The following is a 22,684-nucleotide window of genomic DNA, read 5'->3' on the forward strand; positions in this document are numbered from 1 at the left end:
TTTGTCGTCTTGTTCTCTTAGCCCTTGTGCCTGCTGACGTGATCTTGAAAATGTGACCCATACAGCTATACCTGCCTGAACTAGCAGGGAACCTAAGACCACATTGTACCTTTAAGAGATGTGGACTACCATGTTCATCTTAATGAGGGATTAATTTAGGTGTGCAATGAGGATTCTTTAAATGTCAACATTATGAACTGTTTCCCTGCTCCTCAAAGCACATCATATTATGAAGATCTGTACCATTTACTAATAGCAGCCTCAAATTTTGATATCATGAGTAGGTGGACCTGGAAGATACCAGGTTTTTTTCCTCCTGGACCAAAAAGGAACTGAGCCCAGCAAGTCATCTGAGTCATTTCAAGGGGGAGCCAAGCCCTAAAAGTCCAACAGGCCATCTAAGCAGCACTGTGGGGAAGCCACACCTGAGAATCTTAGCAAAGCCCACAATATAGTCAGATCCCACTGCACCCAAGGAACTCAATGATCATGTGTGATCAAGATTTGGAACATCTACTACAAGAGTATTACCACCTTCCGCACTCTCAATTTGTCCTTTGCCTTCTACCCTGTCTTTACTCTTCTGTATAAGCCTTGGAAGGTTTGTTGGGGTACAGCAATGGCCATCACCTTTATATGGTTATGTTAAATTAATAAGGATTTAGAATTAGTCATGTTTGTTGCTCAATGTCAGGAAACTTACTAGACTTTCTCCTTCAAATAGGGACTGATTCTTTGTTCTCTTACAGACAATACAGCAATTTAAAATACATTGTCATTAACCAATCAGTTTTAGTGTTCATAGACAAGGCATATATATTGTTAAAGTCTAAACACAATCCTATTACTACACTATTTTCAGTTTAAAAAGTGACTATAAAGAAAATATGTAAGAGTGTGTTCCTGTAGGCTTTGATCTATTGTTGCGTATAAAAACCGTGTGCAGGCAGAGATCTTATGTGTCAACCCAGCTAGATTAGAGGATGGCAAGCTTCTCTGTAAACAAGGTTCCAGGATTTCTACCTATAAAATTAAATACTTTAGTAAAAAGCATACTGCTCTTTCAGAATATCACCTGCTGTGCAAAAAGGAATCAAAATGCACTAGTGAGCACTGATTCCTGGGACACCTCCAGAGTTGTTTAACCAAAAAGTCAGATGAATTATTCATCTAATATATAACAGATGTAAGCAACTCATAACCTCAACACTGGGTGCATGTTAGAAGTGTGCTGCAGTCAGGTACAGTGTCTTATAAAAGTTTTCAGTGGTACGAGGTCCTGAGCCATGAGGTTCTGAGCCAGATCCAAACATCACAGTAGCTTGGAGATGTTATAAGGAAGGGTTGAGTAATGCAAGAACTATCCTCCTCACTAAGGGAGGAGGTTTCAGATCATTTACATGTCTTACATGACCGGTGGGAGTTGATCCTGTGGGTAAACATATATCAGTACCTGAAATACTAATCAACGATATACTTCATTGAATAATGTCACATTCACATAGTTGTTTCTGAGTTACAGCAGTGTGCTTGGTGCTTTCAAATATAGAAGAAGTTATCATTTCCTCCACTTTAGGAGTTTACAATCTAACTACCTCCACCCTGCTAGGCACTGCATGGACAGATCCCTAAAGTCAATGGGGCTCTGCACAGGCACTGGGATCTACCTGTATGCAACATATTGCAGGAGCAGCAACTTAGATCAGACACAATCAATACAATTCAGCCATTTTACAGCGATTAACAGTACAATCAGAGCATTATGGCAAAAAAAATAATGAATAGCTCTGTATATGTATACAGAGATTTGGAATAAATTCACTGGAAATCTCAAAAGTATTAAATCCTTGGATTTATAGGATTAGTGATTAATTGTCCTGAATGCAGGAAATCATATAAATCCGTAATCCTCCTCTCAGCTAAGCTTGAATGTAACAAAGGTCCAAACGACTGAAACTTAAACTTTATCAGTTAGGAGTTGCAGTCATGAGACCTTAAATATCAACAGTGACAATTTCAAAAAGGACATTGTCTTGTTCCTTCTTTGACATCTTTTATAAATTGTTTCAGCTTTTACATAGCACAGCTGCCAATGTACTGTATACAAATAGTACCTGAAATAAATATAGCTATAGCAATAACTGCTGCAGCTATTACACTAAAAAATTCAAAGTTATTTGTCATCTACCGGTAACTCGTCACCTAGAACTGCAGCCCATGTGAAAAACAAAAGGCACTGCTGTCCACAGGCTTAAAGCATGGGACTGATCAGGACTCCCAGAATCCATTCCCAGGGCTGTCACTGATTCACTGTGTCACTTTGGATAAGTCACAACTTTTTTCTGCTTCAGTTTAACTAAAATGGGCTAATACCCTATCACATGGGTTTAGTTAGGCTTATTAACGGCTGTGACATGCTAAAGGAGTGCAAAGTAGTATTGCATTAATAGGCAACAAATAAACTACCCCAACAGGTATTTAAACAAAATGTTTAAAAATAATTTCATTGAAACCAAGAACACATTTTCCTCCATAAACATTCTTTTGAAAAACAATTATCTTCTAGACCCTCCCTAGCTTCTAAAAACAAGATAGATACGAATGTAAAACTTATTTGAGACATCATGCCTCACACTTACTCTGGAGTTCATTTTCTCTAGTGGCTTGATCCAGTCTGTGGTGGTTATACTTAAGGGTGTGTTTCAAATCCTATTCCAGCAGGAGTTTGCTTGAGTTGGTGGATCTGAATTTAAATTTACATTAATATGTGTTGTTTTTTTAAAATCCTTTTGCCCTCTCTGTCATAGGCATTTCTAATATGCCCACCAATATAGGCAGCTGGAGTTGATACAGTAACTCCTCACTTAAAGTCGTCCTGGTTAACGTTTCGTTGTTACATTGCTGATCAGTTAGGGAACATGCTCATTTAAAGTTGTGCAGTGCTCCCTTATAACGTTATTTGGCAGCCGCCTGCTTTGTCTACTGCTTGCAGGAAAAGCAGCCCATTGCAGCTAACTGGTGGGGGCTTGGAACCAGGGTGGACCAGCAGCCCCCCTATCAATCAGACCCCTGCTCCCCTAAGTTCCCTGTGCTGCAGCCACCCAGCAGGCTAGCAATTGCAGCTGTCCCTCCCCCTCTCTGCCATGTGCTCCTCCTGCCCTCAGCCTTGGAGCTGCTCCCGGAGACTCCTGCTTGCTGTTTGGGTGGGGGGGGCGGAGAGAAGGATGAGCGGGCTAATGTCAGGGTGTCCCCTTCCCCCCCTGCTCCTGCACCCTACTAACCCCATCTTCCATAGAGCGGGGTGGGGGGCACACCAGGGCTCAGGACAGAGGGAGCTTGCAGCAGCTGTACTTAAAGGGGAAATGTGCATATCTCTCTCACACACATACCCCTCCCTCCATTCCTGTTGCCTTGTAGAGTGAGAGAGTTAACCTTTGAGGGCTCAGCCAATTGCTAGTTCATCATTTAACAGTACGGGAAATATCCCACCCTTTGACTCCTCCACCTCAACCAAGCTTCAATATAATATAACCTTTTGTCTGGTGAAAAAAAATTTCCCTGGAACCTAGCCGCCCCTCCCCTCCCCATTTACATTAATGCTTATGGGGAAATTGGATTCGCTTAACATCATTTAGTTTAAAGTCACATTTTTCAGGAACATAACTCCAACATTAAGTGAGGAGTTACTGTACTGTAACTGAGTTGTGGTTTATGTTCGTCATACATGTGTCTAGAAGTGGTGATACATATAGTTCATACAAGAAAATAAGTATTGAGATTACTGTAATTTCACTAAATCTTCAAGACAGGTGTATTGTTGCTGTTGGGGACAATCCTGTTTATGTCAAGAAATGTACAGATGGCAGGTGCCAGAAGCTCTTTGAAATTTTATTAAAAAGTAATCTCCAGTTATTTCCATTTATGTGTATGGGGTGAGAGGTTATCGCATTTTCTTTTATCTAGGATTTCTGAAGACTCCTTATTGAATATGAAGACCTCGGAGAATGTGTACTCAGCTGGTGCCTTCGAAAAAGATATCCTGAGCATTAAATGAATTTTGCACTCTCAAATCACAGTTAATATTCCGTTTCCCAAAATGTTTTCAAAATAAGTGACAAATTAATAAGCCAGATAATAATGCAAACTTCCCTATATCCATTCTATCTCACAATATTGCAGGCTCCATAACAACCGTTAAAAAACAATAACGATTTAAAATTTCTGAACAGTACAAAATTCCTCTGAAATGCAAAGAGCCAGCTACAGCTGTTGTTAAATGGATCATCGTTCACCCATAGAAAGGAACTAGCCTTACGATTGGAAAAGCTGATAGGAAGTTATCTTAAGTGCCTATACACAAATGTAAGAAGCATGGGAAACAAGCAGAGAGAACTGGAAGTCCTGGCACAGTCAAGGAAGTATGATGTGATTGGAATAACAGAGACTTGATGCGATAACTCACATGACTGGAGTATTGTCATGGATGGATATAAACTGTTCAGGAAGGACAGGCAGGGCAGAAAAGGTGGGGGAGTTGCATTGTATGTAATAGAGCAGTATGACTGCTCAGAACTCCAGTATGAAACTGCAGAAAAACCTGAGAGTCTCTGGATTAAGTTTAGAAGTGTGAACAACAAGGGTGATGTCGTGGTGGGAGTCTGCTCTAGAACACCAGACCAGGGGGATGAGGTGGACGAGGCTTTCTTCCGGCAATTAGCAGAAGTTAGTAGATTGCAGGCCCTGGTTCTCATGGGAGACTCTAATCACCCTGATATCGCTGGGAGAGCAATACTGTGGTGCACAGACAATCCAGGAAGTTTTTGGAAAGTGTAGGAGACAATTTCCTGGTCCAAGTGCTGGAGGAACCAACTAGGGGCAGAGCTCTTCTTGACCTGCTGTTCACAAACAGAGAAGAGTTAGTAGGAGAAGTAAAAGTTGATGGGAACCTGGGAGGCAGTGACTGTGAGATGGTCGAGTTCAGGATCCTGACACAAGGAAGAAAGGAGAGCAGCAGAATACAGACCCAGGACCTCAGAAAAGTAGACTTTGACTCCCTTAGGGACAGGGGCGGCTCCAGACCCCAGCATGCCAACCGCATGATTGGGGTGGCATGCCACGGGGGGCGCTCTGTTGGTCGCCAGGAGGGCAGCAGGCAGGCTTCGGTGGAGGGCAGGACCAGCAGACCCTCTGCAGGCACGCCTGCGAGAGGTCCACCGGAGCCGCGGGACCAGCAACCGGCAGAGCGCCTCCCACGGCATGCCACCCTGCTTGGGGCGGTGAAATGTCTAGAGCCGCCCTTGCTCAGGAGCTGATGGGCAGGATCCCCTGGGAAAATAACATGAGGGGAAAAGGAGTCCAGGAGAGCTGGTTGTATTTTAAAGAATCCTTATTCAGATTGCAGGAAAAACACATCCCGATGTGTAGGAAGAATAGTAAATATGGCAGGCGACCAGCTTGTCTTAACAGTGAAATTCTTGCTGATCTTAAATGCAAAAAAGAAGCTTACAAGAAGTGGAAGATTGGACAAATGACCAGGGAGGAGTAAAAAAATATTGCTCAGGCATACAGGAGTGAAATCAGGAAGGCCAAATCACACTTGAAGTTGCAGCTAGCAAGAGATGTTAAGAGTAACAAGAAGGGTTTCTTCAGGTATGTTGTCAACAAGAAGAAAGTCAAGGAAAGTGTGGGCGCCTTACTGAATGAGGGAGGCATCCTAGTGATAGAGGATGTGGAAAAAGCTAATGTACTCAAGGATTTTTTTGCCTCTGTCTTCACAAACAAGGTCAGATCCCAAACTGCTGCACTGGACAGCACAGTATGGGGAGAAGGAGACCAGCACTCTGTGGAGAAAGAAGTGGTTTGGGACTATTTAGAAAAACTGGACGAGCACAAGTCCATGGGGCCTGATGCGCTGCATCCAAGGGTGCTAAAGGAGTTGGCGGATGTGATTGCAGAGCCATTGGCCATTATCTTTGAAAACTCATGGTGAACGGGGGAGGTCTCAGATGACTGGAAAAAGGCTACTGTAGTGCCCATCTTTAAAAAAGGGAAGAAGGAGGATCCAGGGAACTACAGGCCAGTCAGCCTCACCTCAGTCTTGGAAAAATCATGGAGCAGGTCCTCAAGGAATCAATTCCGAAGCACTTAGAGGAGACGAAAGTGATCAGGAACAGTCAGCATGGATTCACCAAGGCCAAGTCATACCTGACTAACCTAATTGCCTTCTTTGAGGAGATAACTGGGTCTGTGGATGAGGGGAAAGCAGTGGATGTGTTATTCCTTGACTTTAGCAGCTTTTGATACGGTCTCCCACAGTATTCTTGCCAGCAAGTTAAAGAAGTATGGGCTGGATGAATGGACTATAAGGTGGATAGAAAGCTGGCTAGATCGTCGGGCTCAACGGGTAGTGATCAATGGCTCCATGTCTAGTTGGCAGCCGTTTCAAGTGGAGTGCCCCAAGGGTGGTCCTGGGGCCGGTTTTGTTCAATATCTTCATTAATGATCTGGAGGATGGCGTGGACTGCACTCTCAGCAAGTTTGCAGATGACACTAAACTGGGAGGAGTGGTAGATACGCTGGAGGGTAGGGATAGGATACAGAGGGACCTAGACAAATTAGAGGACTGGGCCAAAAGAAACCTGATGAGGTTCAACAAGGACAAGTGCAGAGTCCTGCACTTAGGACGGAAGAATCCCATTCACTGTTACAGACTAGGGACCGAATGGGCTAGGAAGCAGTTCTGCAGAAAAGGACCTAGGGGTTACAGTGGACGATGAGAAGCTGGATATGAGTCAACAACAGTGTGCCCTTGTTGCCAAGAAGGCTAACGGCATTTTGGGCTGTATAAGTAGGGGCATTGCCAGCTTTCACTCAGAAAGTTGTGAAACACTGGAATGGGTTACCTAAGGAGGTGGTGGAATCTCCTTCCTTAGAGGATTTTAAGGTCAGGCTTGACAAAGCCCTGGCTGGGATGATTTAGTTGGGAATTGGTCCTGCTTTGAACAGGGGGTTGAACTAGATACCTCCTGAGGTCTCTTACAACCCTGATATTCTATGATTCTATGATTCTAAATTAAGAGGAAATCTGTTATCTAAGGAAATGAATCTTAGGAGCTACCTTTCAAGAAGGGTTCTGTTAGAGTTGTACAACTACTGTACTCATGTTGTAGCTTCAAGTGCAGACATTGCTGCATTGCCCATAGACCAATATAATCTTCAGCCATGGGTAATTAATATTCAAGCTAAAGATCCTTTACTAAAAATTATCCTTCAGCCAGAGCCATTACCCTCACAGGCACTTCAACGAAGGACACTTTCTTCCAACACTAGGATATATTTTCTGTAAATGAAATTGAAATAATACCCAGCGGTAGCTCTGACAATGGATAAGACTCTGGACAGAGCACAAGATGTGGTCTTTTCAAACCTTAAAACCTGCTAGAGGTCCCAATTCAGCAAAATAATTAAGCCTGTGGAGAGTCCAACTGAAGTCAATGAGACTACTCACACACTTAAAGTACCTCGCTGAATCAGGGCTCAATCTTGATACTGCAGCGGTTGCCTAGAAGTAGCTTTCTGCATTACTAAATCTGAGGCTTGGTTTTTTTCACTTGAGTGGCTCACAACATGTGGACAGTTGGCAGCGTGGGAGTTCTGAAGAAGCAGTGGCTTCAGTCAATTGGGGATGCATATGCCGTTTTTGAAGGGGTCATCAGCACCCATTGTGCTCAGTTAAGGAGCAGTGTTGAGAGGCTCCCATAGGAACCGCAACCAGGTTGGCTGGAGAAGAGTTAACTACAACATGAAGCCTCAAGTGCAAATACCCAGGGCTCAGGCACAGGCTTCCAAGATATATATCCTATATTTAACATTGTTTCCCTGGCAACTCCCCAAATGTTTCTCTTTATTCCCCCATATGCGCCCCCAGAAGATCATACATTGTACCCATCAGCTGTTTGGCTGGCTGAAAAGCATGTGAATTGCTCCCTTCCTTGTAGATCTCAGCACTCACCACAGCAGCACGTTAGGTGGCCATTAAGCCACCTTACCTGACCCACAGTCCATGGAGTTATAGTTCATCACATATACTAAGTGCCATGTCCTTATGGGCTCTCCGTGTGAGAGCACCATATTGCTAACCATAGTGATGGGATCAGCAGTTTCTGCTACACCATATGTCTGCTACAGGGATGAGGAGGAGGAAATGGGTTAATAACAGTGCTGCTATTTATTACAACTATTTATTTATTTATATTGCACTTTAAAGAGGGTGTTTGGAAGTCTAAGCCTCAGAGACAGAAAGGTGGTTTTCGTAAGAAACTTCTTTTAAACAAACAAAACCAAAGATGAGACTGGAGGAGAAAATTTAAATCCTCACTTCTTTACACAATGGGCTTGTACAAGGCTCTCTGCTCCAGGCCTCCAGTCAAGCCCATTCCTGTCTTCCTTTGTGCCCTCAGGGCTGGCTCCCTCTCCATCCATAGTTCTGCTGTTAACCTGGCACCCTTATTCCCTTTCCTGTCACCTGCTTTTCTGCCTCTTTTTTTTTTAACTAAAGGAAGGCCAAACCACACACATTACCAAGTTGAGAATCGCAGTGCCCCCCACGAGCCTGCCTCCATGGGCCCAGATACGCTGCTCTACCAGCCTTATGAGTGTGCTGGATCTGCTAAGCAGGGACTATAACTCCCGTCAGCCTCCCTGCCCGCTCCTGGCCAGGGAAAGGGGAAAGGTCCCGCACCAGTAAGTAGCTGGGTGCTGTTTTGAAAGCAGCAGTTGCAGAGCTAGCAAGGAGCAACCGTGAAGCTGGATGCAGAGGCTGCAGGGTAAGTCAGGCGCTCCAGGGAAGCTGAAGATGGAAAAGATTCCCTGGGCAGGGCTGCCTGGGGGGTGGGAGTAAGGAGGCAAGTGGGTCAATTTGCCCCAGGCCCCGGACCCCGCAGGGACCCACACAAGAGTTTTCAGGGGCCACCACAAGAGTTTTCAGCAGGTCTTTCAGTGCCGCCAAACACACCTGGAGCAAGTGAAGGACCCGCTGCTGAAGTGCCCCAAAGACCCGGAGCAGAAGGACCCACGTCCTGTATCCTCTGGGTGGCCCTGTCCCTGGGAACTGTATGCACAGCCGCATGTGGAACAGGGAGTGAATGCCAGCTGGTGCAGGTCTCGGTGGGACTACTGGGGGAGCAGCAGTGGCTTAGCTGGGAGCCATGGCTGGCACATGACTCCCGCATTTGAGGAGGCGAGGCCTGAGCACGGGGGGGCTGCCAGTGCCCAGACCATACGCCCCCCCGCTCCATCTTGAGGCCCACCCCACTCAGCCTCCTCCCCCCCCCTCCAAGGCCCTGGCCACGCTCTGCCTCCAGCCCCACACTGGCCACCATCCTCCACCCACACCTCTTCGCCCCCTCCCCTGAGGCCCTTGTGCCCACTACTTGTGCCTCTTCTCCCCCTCCATTGAGGGCCCCCTCACCTGCCACCCACATTTTTCCCACAAGGAGCCCCCCGCCGCTCTGTCCACCTCCCTCCACGCGTGCCTCTCTACCTCTCAGGGGATGAAGAGGCATGAGCAACAGGTGGGCTGTGCGTGCGGAGAAGGGGGTGAAGAGGTGTAACAGGTGGGCAGGGGAAAAGGACAGAGAAGCATGTGCAGCAGGTGGGGCAGGGCTTGGGGGAATAAGCGCAGCATGAGCCCCCAAAAGCAAGAGCCAGGAAGGGGGGCCACACATGGTAGACATTGGGTAACAGTAAGCAAAGGAATATTTTTTTCTCACCTGACTGGCCCATGGGTCTCTCTGCCCCCTCCCCCAAGAGGACATGGGGGAAGAGCATGACACTGGAGTGGGGCCTCGGGGTGGTGTGTGGGTGGGGCCACGGCCCTGGCACCCTTTTAGTAGTACTTCAAAGGCAGCAGGGAGGTGTGCCATAGCCTGTTTGGGGAGGCTTAGCCTCCTCAGGCCTGTTATACCTGCATCCCATGCCGTGAACTAGTGCAGAGCGGCCACAAGGAGAAATACTAACTTAATCTGGCTTGGAATTGATAAATTGACAACTGGTTAAAAGATAGTAAACAAAGGGTAGGAATAAATGGTCATTTTTCAGAATGGAGAGAGGTAAATAGTGGTGTCCCCCAGGGGTCTTTACTGAGACCAGTCCTGTTCAACATATTCATAAATGATCTGGGAAAAGGGGTAAACAGTGAAGTGTCACAATTCTCAGTTAATACAAAACTACTCACGATAGTTAAGTCCCAGGCAGACTGCAAAGAATTACAAAGGGATCTCTCAAAACTGGGTGACGGGGCAACAAAATGAAAGATGAAATTCAGTGTTGATAAATGCAAAGTAATGCACATTAGAAAACATAATCCCAACTACACATATAAAATGATGGGGTCTAAATTAGTTGTTACCACTCAGGTAAGAGATCTTGGAGTCATTGTGGAAAGATCCACTCAGTGTACAGTGGAAGTCAAAAAGCAAACAGAATGTCGGGAATCATTAGGAAAGGGTTAGCTAATAAGATAGAAAATATCATATTGCCTCTATATAACTCCATGGTACGCCCACATCTTGAATACTGTGTGCAGATGTGGTCACTCCATCTCAAAAAAGATATATTGGAATTGGAAAAGGTTCAGAAAAGGGCAACAATGGAATGGATTCAGTATGAAGAAATGTTAATAAGACTGGGACTTTTCAGCTTGGAAAAGAGACAACTAAGTGGGGATATGATAGAGGTCTATAAAATTATGACAGGTGTGGAGGAAGTAAATAAGGAAGTGTTATTTGCTGCTCATAACACAAGAACTAGGGGTCACCCGATGAAATTAATAGGCAGCAGGTTTAAAACAAACAAAAGGAAGTATTTATTCACAGGCAACCTGTGGAACTCTTTGCCAGAGGATATTGTGAAGGCCAAGACTATAACAGGGTTAAAAAAAGAACTAGATAAATTTATGGAGGCTCGGTCCATCAATGGCTGTTAGCCAGGATGGGCAGGGATGGTGTCCCTAGCTTCTGTTTGCCAGAAACTGGGAATAGGTGACAGGAGATGGATCACTTGATGATTACCTGTTCTGTTCATTCCCTCTGGGGCACCTGACATTGGCCACTGAAATGAAACTTACGAAACTTGCAAGCTTCTTTCTGTTTGCTCGACTGGAAACTGGCCTACAGACGGCACTCCAGGCACTAGGCCTGAAGAGCCCTGACTCTTGTTCGGACTGTCCCAGGGCCCAAACATTTACTTCAGCGCTCACATGAACTGTAACAGTATAAGTCTCTATATGTAGGCCGTCTGCAAACTTTCCCTTTCCTGCCAGCCCGAATAAAATACCCTTTCACATAGCCATGTATCGGAGTGGTTACTGGGACTCACCAGGGCTAGTGCCTACAAGGTCTAGCTCCTGAAACACCTACACTGCTTGTGTCCGAGTTGCAGTACACATGGCACACTACTGGCACCACAGGGTTTAGTATACTCCATTACTGAGCAGCCCCAATGCGTGTTACATGTGGAATGGGTGCAGACCTTTATCTGTCCCGATAAAGCTCCTGCTCCTTCAAAGACTTAAGCTTTAACTCCCAGTCGGACTCCTAATCAAGCCAGCACCACTTTCCATAAGCTGGATGGGTAGAGGAGGGAGGCACACAGGCAAAGAGCCAGCTCTACTCAAGAGAGTGATTTCCTCCTCTTGCTAGTGATTCATTGAAGACTCTGTCTCAGTAAGAATAAAGGGCAGAGAGGTAATTAATTCATTCTGGAAGCTGCAAGCTTTTGACAATAGGAATGCTGGCACTGTACATCATTTGTGATGGATTCCAGTAAACACTGGGAGACCAACTGTTCTGAAAGAACTGGCAAACACCAGCTGACAGTCACTTTAGTTTGTTTCTGCAAAAAAGGAACACTGCTGCCAGTTGTTGTGCAAACTCGTGCACTGCCATCACGTAGGCCAGGCACACTTGAGAGAAAAGCCAATTCAAATGTTGGGCTAATGTGCCGGGCAAAAGATTCTGCACAAATGGCAACTTGTGCTGAATTATAACATGGCAATTTTGGCAAATGTGGAACTTGAATGAGATGAACGAGGCATCTTTCCTTTTAGGCCTGGGGTCAAGTTTAAGCTGGAGACAAAAGCCCTGACTTGGCTGTTTTCAGATTCAATCTTAATTTAGTCTTGCTGAACATTGACACGAAGCATGATGCAATGTCCTAACGTTAGTGATTTTAAAGCTTGTGGAAATGTTACTGGATCAGACAGGGACAGAGTGAAAGGCAGAAGGCTGATGCAGCAGTTGCAATGTTTATACTTTTTATTAACCATTCACTTCCCCCTCCCCCCAAGTTAGCAGTGTCAGGTGCTCCTTAGAAGCCAACAGCCCCAGAGGGAGAGGAGTGTAGCTGTGACAGGGGACACTGTCCTGTTGTTGGTGTTTGTTAAAGTAGTCGCTCATGCTGGATTTTTCAGTCACTGTGAGCAATGTGTCTGACTAGGTGCCTGTCATCTCAGGGACAAAGGTGGAACTAAAATGAACATTAAGGCTGGGATTTTTAAAGAGGCATAAAGGAGTTGGGATCCCAAATCATTACGGTGGAGCTGGATGCCTAGTGCTCTTGGGCCCCTCTGGAAATCCCAGCTGCAGTGCCTAGCCTATCCCACTGTGCATTTAAAACCTCCCAAAAGTCACGTATCTCCCATCTTATGACTGGTTCCTGCATGTGCAGTGCCGGAGCCATAGGTTTAGTTCTTCACTCAGTTGGGCAGTTTGGTTTTAAAAAATAATTTTTCAGCCTTCCCTGTACCCTTGCCTTTCCCACACAAACTGGCAAACAGCTAGTGTCTCGGGGCAAAAATGCAGACAGGCGGCGCCTTTGGCAGTAGCAGCATGAGCAGTTCTGTGAAGCATTTGGCTGGGTTTGATCTCAGACACTCTTTAATGTAAGTTTCTGAGATGCCGGGGTTCCCTTTTTTGCTGGTTCTGATTCAAATTATGTTCAACTTGAACACAACCCTGTAGCAGAAGAGGCCACTGCTTCATTGCAATGCTTCCATCAATAACAGCAGCACACATGCCTGTTGTACAAATCATTTGCCAGCTCTAGAAATGAAGTTTCAGTTCAAGAGACTGCTTTGCTGCTCAGCTCAGTTCATTTTATTATGTCACTTAATCCAGATTTTCATTTGCAGTGATTTATTTTCACAAACCCCATAACCCCTGCACAATTATTTCAAAACACAAAAGATGTGCAAATGACCTACTGAGTCACATAATCCAAATGCACAATACAGGATTGTTCCTATTGGTTAGTTTATGCAAATTTTTTCCAGTCTAGTTTTCAATGTGCCAGTCAAATCACTTATGATGCACAGGAATTTCCCAACCTGAGGTCCATCTAGTCCAGTTTCCTGACAGTGGCCAGTACTAAATGCTTCAGAGGAAGATGCAGGTAACCTCCCATTAGGCAGAGCTGGGATAATCTATCCTCCACATTACAACTCAGAAATCCTAATAATTTGAGAATGGTTTAATGACTGAAGCATAAGGGTTAGTATCTCTTTGAAAATGTGTTAGTATTAATTAGCATAACTTTGGCTATTCTCTACCTAGATGTCCAGGTTCTTTTTGAATCTTGCTAAGGTTTTGGTCTAGATGAGATATTGGTACAAAGAGTTCCACCATTTAGTTATGTGCTGTGGGATACTTTCCTTGAATCGGTTTTGAGTTTGCCACTTTTTAATTTAATTGAATGTGGCCTTCTACTTACATTATGAAGCTGGGAGAACAGAGAACTGCCCTTGGGAGAGTATTCCACAGCTGAATAAATCTAGCATCTGGTAACTTTTCTGGGTAGACTTAATTTTCGCACCTTCTATTTCATCCCATGGCTCCTGGGTTTAGACAGGCCACTTTTATTTCACTAAATAATTCCTCTTCTTCCTGGGTGTTTAAATCAAATATTTAAAATACTTCAAATATTTTATATGGTTATGTTCCCTCCAAATCAAATGATACATGTATAACTCTTTTTAAATCTGTCCTAATAAATCCATCCATCCCTCTCCCTCTGGCCTCATAAAAAGAGAACGACGTTAAAGCAAATTGCTGAAAGGCCTCAGGATTAAGTGTTAATCTTATTGCCTCATACAAAAGTATGTTCAAAAGAAATGAGAAATAATGCTCTTTACCAGCAGCCACCTTTAATTTTTCATATGTAATTTCTAGGCAGACTGAAAATAATAGCCTCTTTCTAATGGCTGTTGTATGAATCACTAATGAAGGCTCCAGAAACAAGGATTCAATTTAAATGACTGCTTTGTTGCTCTGCCTCGCTATTATTATGCTACTGAATCCAGATTTTTGTCTGCAGTGTGCTGTGACCAATGAAACCTCAGTGCTGCTACGGGCTCTCAAAGGGTGACAAACAATTTTAAAGGGGCACTTCCTCTCTTTAACAATCACTTTTTGAAAAGAAGTTTGTCAGCTGCATTACAGACACTTTAGACTATTTAAAAATTAGCTTTTAAACAATTGATCTGATTTATTTTTACACGTTTACTCTTTGCCTTTTTCTCAGCTTGGACAGTGAAAATGAGACCTGAAGAAGAGCTCTGTGAAGCTTGAAAGCTTGCTTTTCTCATTAACTGAAGTTGGTCCAATAAAGGATGTTACCTCACCCACCACCCTTGGCTCTCTAATATCCTGGGACCAACAGGGCTATAACAACAGTGCAAACAACAAGGACAAAACTCTAGTTAGTTTCACTTCTGGGTTCTCTTGCTCTAGCAGCTAATAGAACTTAGAGTTGAATATAGGATTGCAAATAGAACTGACTGAAATATGAGGGAAGGAAATGGGGCGAAATTTTCAAGTAATTTCTGCAGTTTTCAAAAAGGAATAATTTTTTATTCTAAAATTTTTAGTTTTTACATTTTTCATTTCACTTTCCAACCACATCCATCCTCCTTTTTTTCTTTCCTCCCTTTAAAAGGGGAAAGGAGAAAAAACAGAACAAACCAAAAAAAAACAACCCACTGCAATTTTTTGTTTTCAAATTTGATTGGAAAAAAAGTGGATGGGTGGGGGGTGAATACCAAACCAAGAAAATAAAAAATGTTCATGAACATTTCTGATTGAGAAAAAGGCCATTTTTAAAATGAAAACATTTTGTGTTTGAAAAAAATTGGCCAGCTCCAGCTTGTGGGAGGATGGGAGTAATGAAATGTTTGTTTAGATAAAAAAAAAAATTAGTTTCCAGTGGATTTTTTTTTAAAAAATCCTGAAAATATTTTCACTGATTTTAGATATTTTTAAAGCATTTTCCTTTAAACCAAACTTTGGGTCAAACTTCAACCAGCAGTGTCTCCTTTACATGAGCAAAATCGTAACTGTCCAATTCAGGGATTCTTCTGCTCCTGCATTCTATAGAATACTTTAAGATGAATCCTCATATGCATCCACCTACTTTCTCTGACTATTTTGATTCTCAACATATTTAATTCTATGAATCAACATGAAGGGCTTTGGAGGATTAGAGACTATAGCGTGAGTGTTGCTGGTCAAGCTATGGCAATGTTTAGAACATGGCTAGTCTATTTTCTGCCCAAGGTAGAGACAGATTGGCCAATGCTTACAATCCAAATGCTTGCTAAAATAACTCCTTGTGTGGTAAGAGTCCAACATAAAATAAATGGCTTCTCACAGCCCAATTTCAAAGAGAACAAATAAAAAAGTTAAAGCTTCCTACAGCCAGAAGAATCCTCAAGTAATAATAAGAGGTGGTCCATCAAGCAAGGGAGGGAATGATGGCTCAGGGGATTAGATAATGAGCTAACCGATCTTTTGCCTCTAAATTATGGATTCAAATCCAGCCCAGGTTGGTAGTGACAGAGTTATCATCCAATGGCTGTTCAATGGCCTACACAAAATCAGTTTGCTGGTGTCACCTTACTAGGGAACTGGTGGGTCTACTTCACAAAACTTCCATCTCCTTAGTACCTGCCTTTCTCACTCCCAGTTGTACCCACTCCCTAAAAGAACAAGCCTCCAACCTTCCACACCCACTCTATGGTATCAGCAACCTAACAGTCCTGCTCTGTCCTGCAGCTCTTCTTATATGAGCCTGTCAGGCTACAATTGGCTGCTCCTCTCAGCCCCTTTCTAATTGGCTGCCTCTGTCGCAGCCTGGTTGCTAGTTTTACCCTGGCCTGACTTTTAATGTTCCTTGCCTGAGGGACAGGTTGAGAACCTGCAACAGGCCCGAGGTGGGTCATGTACGGAGTAAATGGAAAGGATGGAGGGCTCTGGCACAGGGAAAAGAAATTGGGTCAAGACATTAATATTTCAGATTTCCTGGGAAATAGGCACTTTTTTGTTTGTTCACTTGTTCCTTTGTTTTTGTTTGTTCACTTGTTACAAACCATTTTAGCTCTATGTTTGATGTAGGTTTGTAAATAAAAGTTACTGTTCACTTCACTTGTGTGTGTGCCTTGTTTTCTGAATATGATCAACATGATACATCCCACAGGCTTGGGATAGGGTATCAGAATTATCAGCGCATGGCTGACTTCTTAAAAGGCTGGAGCCAAGGAAATGTAATCAATTTCCTCTCTCCCACAACCCCTTTCTCTACCCCCAGTCAATGCATTTCCTAATATGTCTTAAAAATAAATAAAGCAAGCATTCATGACAATGAAGTGAGCTGTGAAATAACTGTCACTGTCCAAAGCGCCAGAATGAAAAATGGAAGATAAATTGTTAAAGCCATAAAGAAGTTTCAGTTAACTTAAGTGTCACTACAGACAAGGGAAACAAAACTAAACTAAGTCGACACTGAAGATTAGTGCAGTGCTTTCACTACCCCTCCTCCCCTATCCCCAGCAAACAGCCACCACTGGAAAGCATGGGAGTATTCATTCCTCCAGAGAAATGGCGCATAGCACCTTATTAGTGCTGAGAGCAACAGAGTCAGAAACGTTGAGGAAGGAATTCTTCCCCAAACTTTACAGAACTTTTACAGAATTACTTTAAACAATGTTAAAACCTGTAACGGGGCTCACTTACCACTCTGGCATCTCCTGCCAGCTGTCATGGGAATTAACACTGCTCACCAGGGCACCCTCCTATGGTGATGCCCTGCTGCCATCACATTTGTTCCAGGACCTGCCCCACTCCCAGGACTCTTCACTGATACTGCCCTCCGGCTGTGCCACACTCTGTGTTCCCCCCTTCCGGGGGACCTGCAATCTCTGTCCAGCCACTCCCTCAGTGGCAACTGCAGTCCATTGTCCTGGGGCTGCTTCCCATGTGGCTCTAGGGTGACCAGATGTCCCGATTTTATAGGGACAGTCCTGATTTTTGGGCCTTTTTCATATAAGAGCTCCTATTACCCCCTACCCCCTGTCCCGATTTTTCACATTTGCTGTCTGGTCACCATATGCAGCTCCAGCACCCTCTTCTGCCCTTACCTCAGGGCCTCAGCCTGCAGGGCCTAGCAGTCAGCCAGGAGCTCTCTCTAGCTCCCCCGGTCCCTGCTTGCAACATTGCTCTGCCTTAGGTGCTGGCACTCCTTCCTCCTGCTAGGAGCCTGGTCTTCTCACTTGGATCTCCAGTCAGCTACTGAACTCCACTCTGCCCTTCAGCCCTTCTTATATGAGCCTGCCAGGCTATGATTGGCTGCGCCTCTCCGCTACTTTCTAATTGACTGCCTCTGTCACAGCTCCCATAGGGCTGCTTTTAACCCCTTTTCTGCCAGCGATGGGCAGCTGCCCCATCACAGCACTCCATAAAACAACTCGAAATACAGTAGTTAACATATAAACAAAACACATTGCACAAGAATGCCCTCAAAGTGCATTAAAACTTTCCTCAGCACAACACCCCAGCCAAAGGTGTTAACCTTGAGGGCCCTCCCCAATTGTCTGCTTTTCAATCAGTATGTTAATGTTAGCTACAGGAGACTGAAACCCACCAAGATGTCTCACAACAGAAGTATGTGGCAATGCTCTATCGAGCTTTTCCAAGGGCACCATCACATCACAGTAGTGTCCTTCGGCACAGCCCCCAATCTTCTTCCAGATCTCTCCTGTTCGATGATGTACTAACACACAGCATCACATATTTCCCTGCACTGCGTGCACATGGGTTGGATCTGGCTGCCTGTACATGTTTTGAGAAACAGATCTGTCCTGTGACTACTCAGAGTGGGAGTATTCTCCTTTAGCTTCACATATTCTGCAAGGCACGGCATGCCAAAATAATCCAAACCGTATTGGCTACACTGGCATCCAGACTGGGTCCAGAGGCATTACCAGGGGGCTTTCTAGAGCTGCTAAATCTGTCGTTAACTTCCCCTTTTTCTTGAGTCAGCGATGTCAGGGTACAGCTTCATGAGCTGCAGTAAGAGCAGGTATGTGGGGTCCCCAAAAATAAATGTCAGCACAGAAACATTGTACATAACCACACCCTTTTGGGGGAATAAAGTCCTTGTTCTCCCCGGCAGTACAACTCCAACCTCCTGAGCACCGTGGCATCATGGACCTTTCTGGTGTCCCCAACATTCATGTTCATCAGCTGACTCTTGTGGTTTCCTATGCCTTAGAGAACCTGTGAATAGTAACTTTTTCAATTCACGTATTCCCTGGCCCCTTTCTGTGGGCAAAGTATAGGGATGTGTGTTCCGTAAATGGCCCCACAAAATACGGAAACCCATCCTCTGAAATCCCACAATAATTTCAGGGATTTCGGTTATGGCAAGCATGCATGGACAGATCACGGTATCAATAACCTGGCAAACCTATGCAACCACTGCTCCAACAGTTGACTTCACAATTCCAAACAGCTTTGCAAGTGACCAGTAGCTGTTAAGTATTGCCAGCTTTCAAAGAACAATAGCCACTGGTATGGATTTCAGAAATCGAGTTGTCTGTGCTGGAGGGTTGGTGCAAACTCCTCACACAACTCGATGAAGGTCTGCTTCCTCATTCTGAAGTTCCGCAGCCACTAGTCATCAGCCCATGTTTCCAAGTTGTGGTTCCACCATACCAAGTTGGTTCTCTGGGACCAGAACTAGGCAGTCCACCCATGGACATACTATCGGAAACCCAGTACTCAACACACGCGTTCCTTGGGACCACCGTGGATTTTCATTCCCCCTCTGAATCAACCATCTTCGCTATCTCAAATTTTTCTGGACCAGTTCCATCCTGGATCCGACACTATATCGCACGAACATTTGTTCAGTGAGCAGTAGCAGAACCACATTATCATACACTTGCTTCACATCTCCAGCGCTGTTTGGTAGAAGGGAGAGATGACCAGACCCTGCTAACACCAAATGTATGAAGCCGATGTACAGTACCAGCAACATGCAACAAGGTAGTTCCCATTGTGTCTCCTGTGACACACAGGACTCTGGGATACTACCCCTGAAAAGGTAGTACTATTGTCACGTACCAAAAAGGGGTAGCATGGACACAGGTTATGCCTGTGCACAGTATGTGCCTGTGCCCAGCTCAGCATATGAGGATATTTAGTATGGGTACAGAGTTCATGCGCTAGAGTACATGGACAAATACCCAGGGAAGCATGCAAGTGTAGACATAGCCTTTTTGTCTACCTCATTCATCTCTTGGCCATATGTGTTTAATATGCCATCTAAACAGGCAACAGGTGACGCAAATAACATGTGTCTTACGCACTGGATTCAATGCAAGATGATATACGGACTTATATGTGAACCAGTATGAAAGTTCTCCTTTTATATATTATGAACATGTATATACCTACATTACCTGTATAGACATAAGAAATATATAGCGCACGCTGTCAAAGTATCTGAAACATGTTTTTTCTCATTTGAAAGAACAACAAAAAGCTCATAATGAAGCACTGGAATCTTGGAGCAGAATATATGAAACTCGCATCCTGCCAACAATTACATGAACTCCATTGATCTGCCTGTCTCGAGGAGTGCATCAGTTTTCCAAAGTGAAAGACATTTGACACACAAATGTGAGCTGGGACTTACATCTGGGAATTCTTCCTACAGGTAATGCAACAGTGCAACTCCCAGTTTCCAGTGCAACAGTGGACATTTTAGTGACTTTTCTGTAAAACAAAATAAACACTCCTCCTCCTCCTGCACCCCGTGACGAGGGGATGCTTGGGTTGCTAACAAGCATCGGTTCACTGTCAAGGAAAACCAAAGCTCAGGAATTCACGATGTTTGCAAAGAGCCTCATGGGCTTTGGTGGAATGTGAACAAGCCAGAAATGTTTTTTCAATATCAGAAAAAAATATATATAAAGTTGAAAGGAGTTGTTTGATCAAAGTTAAATCACCATTTCTCCACCACTAAGGGGGTGTTTATTATCTGAGGCAGCTCACAAGTACATCTCTACCCCAATATAATGCTGTCCTTGGGAGCCAAAAAAATCTTACCGTTATAGTGAAATTGCATTATATCGAACTTGCTTTGATTTGCTGGAGTGTGCAGCCCTCCCCCTCAGCACTGCTTTACCATGTTATACCCGAATTCGTGTTATATCGGGTAACGTTGTATTGGGGTAGGAGTGGACAAAATCAATAGGGAACCTGCATCAATCACTACAGACTGGATCCAGAAAGCCTCAGACTACACAAGGCTTCACATACAGACCCACTTCACTTGGTCTATCCCAGTCACTTATAAACATACAAGGATGGGTGCTTCAGGCTTTTGTCTCTGGTTCTCTAGGCTCTCTTTTTCCTGTTTTAATGCTGGGCCATAGTGCACTGTTAGTGCTTGTTTCCATTCAGCTGTATGCACTCTAACCCACAGTGGAGCTTGGGGCCCTCCAAATTCTGGAGCTGATAGGACGGAGGTTTGGAGCGGGCTAAGTAAGAGCATGCACAATTTAATAAGACAAGCCTGTTCCTGCTCCCATTAAAATCAACACCAGGTTTTCACCAGCTCCAATGGGGGCAGGATTGGACTCCAGCTCTAATTGGCGGGGGGATGGTGTTGTTTGTAGTATGGTTGGGAGAACCTGGTTATAAGATTACACTTCAAACAAAAACTGTTAGACAATTAATATCCCTCTAAACCTGTCAGATAACAATGCACTGGCACAGTGAGAGCTGTAATATAACAGATTCTGTTGCCTGAAAAGCTTGGAAATCACTGATCTGTACTATTTTGTCCTTCATAAAATGAGCATTTGTTTCAAATTACTGTACAAGTGTCATTCATTGAGGGACTCATGAGCTTCCCTCAATAGAAGTTTCCCAAGGAGACTTATATATTTCTAAACTTTATGGATTCACAACCCATAAAGGCAAATCCAAAAGGAGATTAGGATTTAGATTCTGAAATAAACTATGGGCCCAACGGTCCCGAAAGAGCTCTCAATCAAGGTCTATGGCTGCAAAATTGGGGCCCCGTGTCTGCCCAACTGCACTCAAATTCTGCTCTTGTATGAATGGAAAAAACAAATGGAAATACCTGCATGCATCATGGACTGAATATGGAACTGTGTTAGCAGCCTTATCTCTAAGGTTCAGCTATAGCAGAGAGAGAATTATTACTCAATCCGAATTGTACTTAGTGTAAATATTTAATATGCACACATAATAATACAGAGATCTGATTCTTTCTGACACATGTTTAGGGTATAGACAATGATTGTGCTTAGTTTTAAAAAAATTTCTAGAAGATAAAAAAGGAATTCATTCTTTCACAGTGCAAACGGAAAGCCTTGAGAAAAGATACAAAAAATCCCTATCCTGCTTCCATCTCCAAATCCATTGTTAGTGCTTTTTCTTTAAACCTTAGAAAAATACATTCATGTTATGAACAAAAATACAGCTTTGATAATTAATATGATAAAATAACTCAGCACTATTCAAATTATAAAAATATAGTTATATGTTTTATCTACAAAGATTTCTGCCATACTTTGATGATATTCATTAATACTGTCATATGCAAGGTCAGGACTATTTATATTTCCATTAGAAACCCTGAAAAATTTCTTGCCAGAAGCAGAGGTAAGGTGCGGTTTTATAACTCAGAAAGCTCACACTGCATAGGACTGAAGTCTGTAAACCCAGTTGCACAGCTGATATAGTATACATTGCACAGGCCATGGTCAAGTTAAAAAATGTCCAAGGCTACGTTTTAGTCGTGGGTATTTTTAGTAAAAGTCATGGACAGGTCACAGGCAGTAAACAAAAATTCATGGCCCATGACCTGTCCATGATTTGTACTATATATCCCTAACTAAAACTTGGGCTGGAGGGCTGCAGGTGCTGGGGGGCGGGCAGGTGCTGGGGGGGGCAGTAGCCCAGGAGCCCTGCTGGTGCTGAGGGGGAGGTGTGTGGCGGCATGTGGCCCAGGACCCCTGCTGGTGCTGGAGGAGTGGAGAGCAGCAGGCAGCCTGGGCCCCACACTGGTGCTGGGGGCAAGGTGGGTGGCAGTGCATGGCCTGGGACCCCCTCTGGTGCTGGGGGGAAGACCAGGTGGCAGTGCTCAGCCCAGGACCCCTGCTGGTGTTGGCAGGAGATGCGGTGGGGGGGTGGCGCAAGGCCCAGGACTCATTGGCTGGGAGCTGCGGGGGCAGTGACTGTGAGTGGGGGCAGCACATGGAACCCTCTGGCCCCTCTGCCTAGGAGCTGCAGGGATGTGCTAGCCCACCCTCCCCCCC

General features: G+C 44.4%; 1 protein-coding gene across 2 annotated transcripts in view; it reads right to left on the bottom strand.

The window, feature by feature from the left end:
• UBXN2A (UBX domain protein 2A) overlaps positions 1–22,684 on the bottom strand; it is a 368,202-nt gene that overhangs the window by 249,206 nt on the left and 96,312 nt on the right. The window lies entirely within an intron of this gene.

The sequence above is a fragment of the Chelonoidis abingdonii genome, chromosome 3, assembly GCF_003597395.2.
Source record: "Chelonoidis abingdonii isolate Lonesome George chromosome 3, CheloAbing_2.0, whole genome shotgun sequence".
Classification (NCBI taxonomy): Eukaryota; Metazoa; Chordata; order Testudines; family Testudinidae; genus Chelonoidis; species Chelonoidis abingdonii.